The sequence below is a fragment of the Carlito syrichta genome, unplaced genomic scaffold, assembly GCF_000164805.1.
Source record: "Carlito syrichta isolate Samal-C Ts95f unplaced genomic scaffold, Tarsius_syrichta-2.0.1 Scaffold304711, whole genome shotgun sequence".
In the NCBI taxonomy this organism is placed as follows: Eukaryota; Metazoa; Chordata; class Mammalia; order Primates; family Tarsiidae; genus Carlito; species Carlito syrichta.
In genome coordinates, this window is record NW_007248807.1 from 3,234 (window position 1) to 14,489 (window position 11,256).

Consider the following 11,256-nt stretch of genomic DNA (forward strand, 5'->3'; position numbering starts at 1 on the left):
TTTTTAATTTGTTTTGAGTTGGAGTCTCACTCTGTCACCCAGACTGGAGTGCAGTGGCTGCTACTTTGTTATTTCTGTTTTCTTTTGTTGAGCAGAGGAGACAAAAGGAATCATTTATATGAAAAAAGACATTTTAAAAATATGAAATGAATATTAATGCAATTGATTGAGTTGGTCTCTCAAAGTCTGAAAACCATATGTAAATTTAAGTAAAAAGAGCAAATATTATAAATAGTTTAGATGTAGATTCTCTTCATTAAATGGGAAAAACTTATTTTACTTTTACGAATTTCTATATTAGAAAGTCAGCATTTCTCCTAATATAAAATATGTTTAACATGATAACTTCTAGACAGTCACGAATTTGCATTTCAATAACAGACTGAAAAATTTTATAGAGGTTATAGTAACTCCTTTCCGGCAAGACTGAGCGAGAAATTCAATTCTTTTGATGCTCAGGCAACAATATTAAATATCTTCATTTCAGTTGTGGTATCATCTTGAGTATCAATATAATTTATATGTAGATATTATATGCAAATTACAGTGGTATACATACATTTAGTATTGCAGAGTCATGGGTCGGCTTGTGATTTTTTTTGTCATGGGAAGCTAGAGATAAGAGAAGAACTTTGCTTTTAGCTTGCACTGTTTTGTGAATGTGAGCAGATGCAAAGACCACATGTGCAATTAACTTGATACCTGACTAACCAATGAAAGGCCGCCTAGGTCTCCACGTTAATCATAGAACAAACAAGAAAATGCACTCTGCTTCATTAATTATTAGCAATTCTCATTAAGAATAATTAAAAGGCGGGAAATGAAATGTTCTTCACCTTTAGACGTGTTTACCCAAATCAATGAAAACAGATTAGATCTGGGTGAATTAATAATGCCTCTCAAAAACCTGATAGATATTTGAACTCAGCACATCCAGTTGCCCATCTACCACACTTGTGAATCTCCCAAGGTACGAAAACAAACCTCTATGGCTTTTTATTTCTAAAGGGGGAAGATCTGGAATGTTCAGAAAGTTCAAGGTGGACGGGGCCGCGTGGAGCCTGTTAGGGAAATGAAGTCACCAGACTAGTGTATTTGGATTCATTTTACGCTATCCAGAGAGTTAAAAAAACAAATAAGCAAAAGCAAAACAAAAATAAACCCCCAAATGTGGAATTGTAGTTTCAAAGGTGCACTGTCGGAAGAGAGAAAGGAAAAGAAATGCAGAAAGGAGACGTTAAAGGAAAAAGAACAAAAGCAAACCGCATGAAGGGCGAGACGACGGTTGAGGCGGGTGGTTGCTGCTGTCGCCCCGCGGTGACCACGCCATCGCTGCCCTCCCGCAAAGGTCTCGCTCCGTCTCGCTCGACCTGCTTCGCCCGCGCCTTGACCCGAGCTCAGCCCAAGCCTCCCGACCCTGTCGGGCCGCCCCCTACCACTGACCTGCGTAGACAAACAGCAGGACCAGCTTCAGAAACAAGACCCCTGGACCCCCGGGCAGCCTCGGCGCGTCCATCCAAGCCGGTGGGCGGAGGCTGCGCGCCAGGACAGACGGACGGACGGGCAGACTGATCGGAGAGAGGCTGGCAGCGAAGGGAGAGCCCGGAACCGGGAGGGGGCCGGGAGGATGGAGGGCGCTCAGATGGAGAGAGCGGCGCTCCCAAGAGCCGGGTCCAGGGGAGACCCGGCCATTGCCCGGGGAGCCTTCGAAGGGGGCGGGGCTGGGCGCGTCCCGGGCGGCGGTTGCAGGGTGAGCCGGGCTGCGTTGGGGACCGAGGTCTCTGTGTCTCGCCCCAGGGCGCTCAGGCTCGGGGACGGCTGCTGTCCGGCGTCCTGGGCCGCCCGGGCTCACATTCCATCTCCGCAAGCGGCACCCACGCCGGGCAGGGGGCGGGGGTGGCCCCGACTCCTCCTCGTGCTCTGGTTCTTTCTCCTGTGGAGTGGCTGGGGTCCCGTGGCCTTTTCCTGAAAAAAAAACTTTTGCTTACTCTTTGCTTTGACTATTGCCGTGGAATTTAGCCTGCTCCTTTTTCACCCTGCCCTTCACTACAATTTTTCCTTTCCAAGCAATGGATGACGAAGAACTTTGCTTCTTCTCTTTAAACGAATGGAGGGAAATTTCAGGGTTGAAGGTATTGGACAAAGAGTGACAGTGAAGAAAACCCAGGGGAATTGGAGAGGGTGGCAGGTGTATGGTATCTTTGCTGAAAGTTGATTATTATTATACATGTTTATTATTTTTTCTTGTAAAGTTAGACAAAGCAAAACAAGAATCCACACTGCCATCACTATTGTTTGACAATGTTTTGGACTTACTGGCCTATGCAATTAGACACCAGGAAGAAAAAAGATTTATAAAAATTGTAAGCAAAATTGTCATTAGCAGATGAGCTATTTGTATGTGTGGAAAATCAAGAATAATCAACTATAAAGCTCTTGTCTAAAAATCAGCAGTTCTGTAAATAAAAATGTTAGAAAGTTCTCAATGTTATGCATGAAGAAAACAGATGTGACTAAGTGAACAGATACTTCTCTTTACTAAAAAATTTCAGCATCATAGAGATAAGAGAGTTTTCTAAATTACACTCTAAATTTGGAAATAAAATTTATCTCAATTTTAAAAACATTTTTTAAAAACTAATTTGATTCTAAAGTTTATGTGGAAAGTAAACATGTAAGACTATCTATTTAAAACAAGAGTACTGAATGGGATAGTTTATGTGGAAAGTAAACATGGAAGAATATCTATATAAAACAAGAGTAATGAATGGAATTGGTTTCTATAGATATATATTTTACAACATAACAATTACAATAATTAAAACCGTTTATATTGACATTGGAATAGATAGGCTCAATGGAAGAAAATAGGGCAATGCAAAGTAGGCATAAAACTGTACAGCAATTTAATTTATGGTTATAAAAAGTATCACTTTAAAGTAGCAGGGGCAATGATGAGTTACTCAGTGAATTGTGTTGGGACCATGAGTAGCCATCTGTGGAGCCTTAACTTTTTTCATCAAAATCTGTTTCATAACAGAAATTGGGGGTACTTAAAGTGGGGAAGGAGAGAGGCTGGGAGAGACAGAGGGAGGCAGAGAGGAGGGTAATTATTGAAAAATCACCCACTGGGTACCATGTCCATCACCTGCATGATAGGCTCAACAGAAGCCAAACCTCACTCTCACACAGTATACCTATATAACAAACCTGCACACGTACTTCTTCTAGAATGTATATTTAAAAAAATCAGTTCCATATGAATTAAAAATTTAAGTGAAAGATACAACTATGAAAATAGTAGATGAAAAATGAGAGAATAACATTCAAATAATTAAGACATAAGGAAACCCTTCTAAACATTACAAAAGATTCAGAAACCATAAAAGAAAATATTGACCTATTTGACTATAAGGATTAAAGTTTTCTGTATATAGCACAAATATTTAACTGGCAAAAACATTTGCAATGCATAGCATAGACAAATGGACTAATCTCCTTACTATATGCAGAGCTTAAAAATAAATAAGAAAAAGAAAAACAAACAATAGAAAACCAAGAAGGGATATTAACAGACACTTTATAAATATTTCTCTATATACACATATAGATATGACAGTCATCCTTACTTCCAAAGAAGAAAAAACAATAGAAGTCAAATTGACAGTGAGATGTCCCTTTTCATATATCAAACCAACCAACCAACCCAAATAAAATAAAAGCACAAATTAATTTTTAAGGAGAGCAATGTGACTTTATGTATCAAAATTCAAATATATATATACTCAATTTAGTCAATCCTCCTCTAGGGATTTTTTTTTCCCCTGCAAATACGGCTGAAAGAAGTATACGAGAGTGGGAGGATACATAGTTCCCCAAATAAACATAACCTGAGTTCCTTCCTGTCTTACACCTCAGTGAAGGCCCAATCTGATAATAAGCCTTATCAATTCTTTCTTTTATTTCCTCTCCAACAACCAATCCATCACTAAGTTCTATTGAAGGTACACACCAAAACACCACTCAAACGTGTTCTAATTTTATGCTCTATTTATGCCCTAATTTAAACTCTTTTTGTCTCCATTATGTCCGGTCTTCATGCCTCCAGGGATATTTGCTACACTAAAGCTAAAATGTTTCTTCTTAAACTACAGATTTAAACATGTGCACTCACCTTGTTAAAACTCAATGGCATGTCTACTTGTATACTTAATCCTGAATTGTACCTCACATCTTTAAAATTTAAAAAAAGGTGAAACGAAACAAAACAAAGCTCAATGGCTTCCTGTTGCCCTTAAAATTCAAACATCTAATCCATAGTTTTCAAGAAACTTCATTACTAAGTCCTGCCATTGTCTTATCCTGACTGCGACATTCTTCCGGGGAGCACAATTTCTAAATAATTTGGAAGATGGTAGGAACCTGAAGAAAATCCCAAATGTACAAAAACTTCAGGTCTTCAAAGAAGATACAAATGTGCATCAGTGTTTGAAGAGTTGGAGAATGGTACCCAGGGTCCTTAGAATGGAAAGATGATTGCCTTTGCAGATGACACTGGATACAGACCCCTGGGGAGAGGCAGGCAGCTGCAATGGAAGAGGGCACCTCTCCCCTCTGCTTGCTGCACAGAGCTCCAGGAAAAACTGGCTATTGCCACTGAGGTCAGTAGGAGGTTGCACTGTGGGTAGAACAGCTGTTCTAAGCTTACTTTTGAGAAAAGGCAACTTTCTCCTCATGTGACTTGACAGACTGACCAAGCAAAGTTTGCCTCCTAGTTCACCATTGCCTAAGAGATGCTACCTAGAAGTACTCAGATGCTGAGGAAACCCAATTCAATTGGCATGCACGGGCAAAGAAAGATGGCACACCATTTAAGGAATTGTGGTAGTTTAAAGAAAGGACTTGAAGGCAAAATAAAAGAAGAGTAATGTATATATGTATATTCATATATATGCAAATATATATAGGATGAGAAACCTTAAGAACACAACATTAGAGGCATTAAAGGGGTTTCTGAAAATTAAAATAAAACATGATATAAGATTAAAAACTCAGAGCAAAAAATTACAAAATGGTCACATAAATCAACTTAGACTGTTAGATCAAATAGAGAACGTATTTCATAATACACAGAAAAAATACAAGAAACAGAAATTGTGAATAAAAATATAAAACCACAAAGACATGTAGATGAAACCTGAGAGAGAAATAATATTCAGGCTAAAAGCACTATCAGAAACAAAAAGAGAAGAAGCAAATATCAAAGGAATAATTTATTAAAAATCTCAGCTATAATGAAATTGGAACTTTCAGATTTAAAATGGTGAGTTGGCTCCAAGAAGAATTTTTTCATACATATATACAAATCTTAGATACCTATTTGAACAAGTATATATTTAAATCATATAGATTTTCATACATAATCTTTAAATTTTAAAATGTTTACTTGAAAAAAATCAGACAGACATCAGACTTCTCATTTGCAACTCTAGAATTTACGAGTGAAGTTATTTCTAAACTACTGAAAGATAAAGACTGCAGTCTAAGAATCCTATTCCCACATCAGATCTTTTAATATTTGAGTTCATTAAGATATTTAAAACAGTGTGTATTACAAGTTTAAAATGTAAAAAAGTGTTTACATGCCCAACACAGGTAAAACAGTTGAATAAATTAGGATAGCACATATTATGGATTAATAGTCAATACTTTAAGATGATGGAAAAATATTTATAATATATACTTAAAAGGAAAAATTGAATAGAAAATGATCTCAACTGTGGAAAAATGCTGATGATGTTTTCTTCTTTTATTGTACTTTTTTCCCAACTTTCCTCTGGGTATCTATTTCTTTTTTCTCTTTTTAAAATTGTCTCAGAAATGTGTACTAATTTTTAATATTCACTTAAAATGTATAATAACCAAGATCTTATCTGATCATTTCAATGATGGAAACTATAGGGACAAAGAACATCTTAGGAAGAAGTGAAGTAGACAGAAGGACTGGCTCACAGCCTTCAAGGTTTTGCTTAAAGGTTGCATCCTTGTTGAAGCCTGTTCTGACAGCACTTTTAGGACTGCATCCTGCTCCTCTTCTTCCATACACCAGATGCCCTACCCTATACATGCTCTACCTTTTTCATTTTTACATCGCACATTTCATCTTCTGATCTACCTTACAATTTACTACTTGATTTTGTTTACTGTCTAACTCTTGGGGGGTGTGTGTGTGTGTGTGTGTGTGTGTGTGTGTGTGTGTGTGTGTTCTGGCCAAAGCGAGCCTCCATTAATTTATTTTCTCCATAATAGACTACTCCAACACTGATTGGATTTCAGACTTGTGATACAAGCCAAGCTGATCACATTCTCACTCTTGAAAATGTGAATATCAACCAACTCTTTCGTGCGACGGAAGGTTGACCCATACAAAGACAGTCAAGGAATTGTTGACATCCTCAGAGGCCCCCAGCTCCTCTTTCATTCCAGAGATTTGTTATTCCATTCACAGGTATTTAACCAATAAAATGAAAGCATATGCCCACATTCAAGACTTGCACTGAATGCTCATAATGGCCCCAAATTGGAAATTACCCAATGGATAAATGAACTGTGATATATCCATACAATGAAATTACCCAATGGATAATTACCCAATGGATAAATTACCCAATGGAAATTACCCAATGGATAAACAAACTGTGATATATCCATACTATGTCACAATAAAAAACTTTGAAGTCTATACAATGATATAGTAAATCATTGTAACAATATATTGAGCAAAGAAGCGAGATACAGCTAGTTCATACTGTGAAATTGTATTTGTATAATATTCTAGAAAAGGTGAAATTAATCTGTAGTGACAGAAAGCAGATTGGTAATTGCCTGGGAGTAGTGGTAGAAATAGGAGAGTGGTCGCAGAGAGTCATAAGGGAAATTTTGGGAGCAGATGGAAATGTTCTGTGTCTTGATCATGGTGGTGGTTGCATAGGTATATGTTTGTGTCAAAGGCATGGAACTCTACACTTGACAGTATACAAAATATCTGTGTTTTTTGCATGTAAATTTTATATCACGAGTTGATTTTTAAGAAGTTGCAGATAATACATACATGGAAAATAAGAGTGTATATAAAAATTTTAAATAGTCATTTTTGGTGGAATTCCAATTAATTGCTATTTCATGATTGTCCCACATTTTCACCCCCATAACTCTTAAACTATAATACAGGTAAATGCTATGTAAGTCCATCTTTTGCAATATCATTCCATCATTAGGCTCAAGTTTGAAAAGAATGCTTAATAATATAGGACAATGCTCATGGCCTCTCTAAGGAGGATGCAAAATATATTTAAGATTCTAATTCAGTGAGTAAATACATAAGTCTACTTTATGTGTTTTTCAAATATTTTGCAATCAACATGTATTGTTTCATAATGAGAAAAATAGATTTTAAAGTAAGAGTTTTAGTCTGATTATGCCAGTTAGAGAAGATGTTTCCTAATAGCTAATATTATATGAACGCTTTTAAATACTATTGCATTTTGAAGATAGAACAGTTTCACTTCTGGAGATATTTTAACTTCCGCCATAGTTCTGATATTTTAAGATTTGTATTTATTCATTAATGAGCATGCATTAGTAGATCATGTGAAATTTGGTATTGCATTTGGATTATAGTTCTGCCTTTGGATGATATCCATGCCTACATTTTAGATACTTGAAGATGATTAAAAAGCTGTAGGTGAAATATGATTGGTGAGCGGTTTTAACTAACAGTTTAACTTAGAACTAAAAAGTTAGAATAGGACAGGACTTCACACATTGTCTAGTTCAGTTTTCTGCTTTCTTTGATGAGCAAATTAAGGCCAAATTACCAAGTCAATTCAAAGCAGGCACAATTCTATGCCGAGAGGTCACATACCAGATTTTGCTGTTTTGCTGTGATATGATAGTGTATGTCTGAGTTTGATGATGAACCTGCTTTGAGTTTTTCCGACCCACACTCCTCTTTTCAAATATCTTATTTCCCCATATAGTCAAACAGATCAGTATGACTTATTGCAATTAATTACCTGTTAATAAATACAGCAAAAACATTTCATGTACATTTAAGGCCTCTACTTGTGTCTATTCTTCACCTTCTTTAGAAGATGTGTGAATGACAAGAAAAGAAAGTGCTTCTACAGAAACATACAAAACACCTAGAAAAAAATCAAGAAGAAAATATATGAAGAAAAGAAGAGACGATTTAAGTGTAGTATTCAGAGTGAAGGAAGAATATTAAATGCTTTTTATGCATCAAGACAATTTCTGAGTTCTTTAAATTTAATTAATATGCTCAATGTCTCAATGAGGTGGGTACTATTATTATCACCCCTATTTGTGTGAATAAAGGCATGAGACTGAGAGTGGGTAAGTGACTCTGCCCAAGGTCACACAGCTGAGTGCCATGGGAGTGTTATCTCAGGAGCAGAGCTTCTACCCTTAACCATCAAACCTAAACTGTCTTTCAAACCTAATAGCTTGCTTGGTTTTGGTGAAGTTTAAGAATTTTAGTTTGATTATATCAAAAACGGCAGATAAAATACTTGCACATGAACTTTTTTTCTGCAGCAGTGATTTCAATTTGCATCAATAAAGTTTTACTGTGGCATTGTCTCTGTACAACACCTAGTGTCAAGTATGAGATGATTTAAGAAAATAAGCTTTAAAGATTCTTCAAAGATCAGTTTGATAAAAGCACAAGGTAGCTATTGATTGTAGGATTTTTCACCAACAATTCTATGTCACACAACAGTAATATACTATTAACAATGATTTTTATTACAGTTTACAAAATCATCTTCACACGTAAGATATCTCGTTTAATCATTCTAAAAATCCTAAAATGTGTAGTTTACTATTGTCATTATGTTGTATTTTAGAAGTGTGGTTCTGAAAGTTTAGTATGCACCAGGATCACTTGCAGGGCGTATTAACATAGAAATCACCAGACTCTGTCCTTAGTTCATTTGGTCTGGAGTGGCATCTGAGAATTTGCATTTCTAACAAGTTCCCAATTGATGCAGACGATGTTGTCCAGTCCACAATGAAAACTACTGATTTAGAAAATTCTGACTTAGGGAAATTCTGACTTTGGAAATGTCAAATAGGAAATTTGAAAGAGTGGTACAAAGACACCAATGTATCTTTCACCTATTGCTAACATTTTGTCCCATTTGTCTTATCATTTGTTCTTTATATATATATGTGCGCATACTACTGTTTTTCTGAACCACTGTCTCTAGCTACTTCTTAAAGGAAAAAGTAGGTTTTGATTCCAGGATTTTTTTTTGGTTCTCATGACTGTTTCTCACCTTTGCCTTTTCACCAAGGTTTGACGGTTAGTAGTCCTCAAAAATCATCCTTTCAATGTCCTCATTTTTAATTTCATGAAGATATATGATGAGCATCTCAAAATTGAATGTTGGCTTTGAGATCATGGATGCTATTCTCTTGCAATATGAGAATATGAACTTTTCAAAGAAAAATTTGGGAGAGGGTTAATGTTCAAGCCACATGTTTAGAAATATTAATTTTGTTTAAAAAGCCTATCTGTGGGGAAGTAATTTTGGTTTTGTAATCAATCTTGATGACATTAAATGCTCTCAAAGTCTGCAGTTTGAGAACTTCACATTTTGAGGAAATATACTATAATTACTAGTAAGTACATGATGTAGCCATTTTACTTAATTATTTTAATAATAGTTTTTAAAAGTTTGTGAAAAACACCCCCAAATCTGTCCCTAATTCTAAGAAAGATAAAGTACAAGATGGAAGCTTTACTGTTTGAATATTTTTCTTTGTCCTGTCAACCGTGACAATTGCATTCACACAGAGGACAGTGAAACAATGGGATTTGCATACACTTGTTTTTTGTTGTTGTTTGTCTCATTTTTTACTTTTTATTTGAAATATCAAACAGAAAATTGCAAGAGTCGTACAAAGACACTCATGTATCTTTTATTCAGTTTCATTTATTGTTAACATTTTGCCCCATTTGTTTTATCATTTGTTCTTTTTCTATATATGTGTACATATTACTGTTTCCCTGAACCATTCAAGAGTAACTTGTATGCATTGTATAGCTCTTTCCTCCTAAATACTTCAGTGTGTGTTAATCTATTGGAAAATCCCCATGCAAAGTTGTTGATTTTTCCTTTCCTATTAATATACAATCTATGGGGATACATTAAGCCATACAAATATCCTGCTCTTCAGCAAATTTTCCTCCTTTAGATTTAACACATATTAATAATTTTTGCTTGAAGCAATCTTTACTGTGATAGTTGCAAAATGATAATGTTTTGAACTTCAGCTTTCCTTCCTTCTCTCTGTTCACCAGTTGGTGCTTGGCATTCAAAATAAGAATGCCTTATCCCCTCATTGAGTGATTGACTATCAGTATGAACTTATGAATTCCTATTTTTTCAAAAGTTTATAATTCATGACTCTCAAGATGTCCCATATTTGGCCAGTGGAGTCCCTTTCAACTAGCTACCATGTCTTTGTGACATAGCCCCACAATTGTTTAGGGCACTTCCTAACTTTCGGACATAAAGGATGGTGCAGCTTTATACTGAATTCTGCCTCTGTCCCAGAATCAGTCATTTCTCTGAGGAGTCCTGGTTCTCTTAATAGATAATAGTATCAGAAATAGAATCTTATCGCTAAATGTGCTTGTTGCTACTGGAATGCCTTCATTTGTTGTCCCATTCCTTAGACAGAGTTAGGCAATATACACTCACACACATGCACATGCACACACACATACATATGTACATTTACATATCTTAGACACCATGAATCTATCCATCACCATGAGACTCTTCCTTCATTTCACATCTGCAAATTTTTTGACATTTACTTATTTGTTTACTCCTAAAATACATCTAAAATAGTTTCAGAGTTGCTTTGTCTATACCACTACCCAAAATAATAACAATACACACACACAAAAAAACACTCAAAAGAATTTAGGATGTGCTTTCATTTTATTCCCCATTGAACTCCACTCAAGACTATGAGTATATAGTCAAGTATTGTGGTCATAAATTACTCAAATTATGCCCTTCCCCCCACCGCCAACTTTAATTCAATTGAAATGCATGGGTTCATTTTTAAAAATGTGTTTTTAGCTTTACTTCTTTCAGGTGACTGCAGTGATGTTGGTATTGTTTGCTTTATTTTCTCTTCTCATCCTCATTGATTTAA

At 35.9% G+C, this 11,256-nt stretch overlaps 1 pseudogene; it reads right to left on the reverse strand.

The window, feature by feature from the left end:
• Nucleotides 1–1,443: 1,443 nt before the first annotated feature.
• LOC103263054 lies at nt 1,444–1,859 on the reverse strand (annotated as a pseudogene).
• Nucleotides 1,860–11,256: the final 9,397 nt, after the last annotated feature.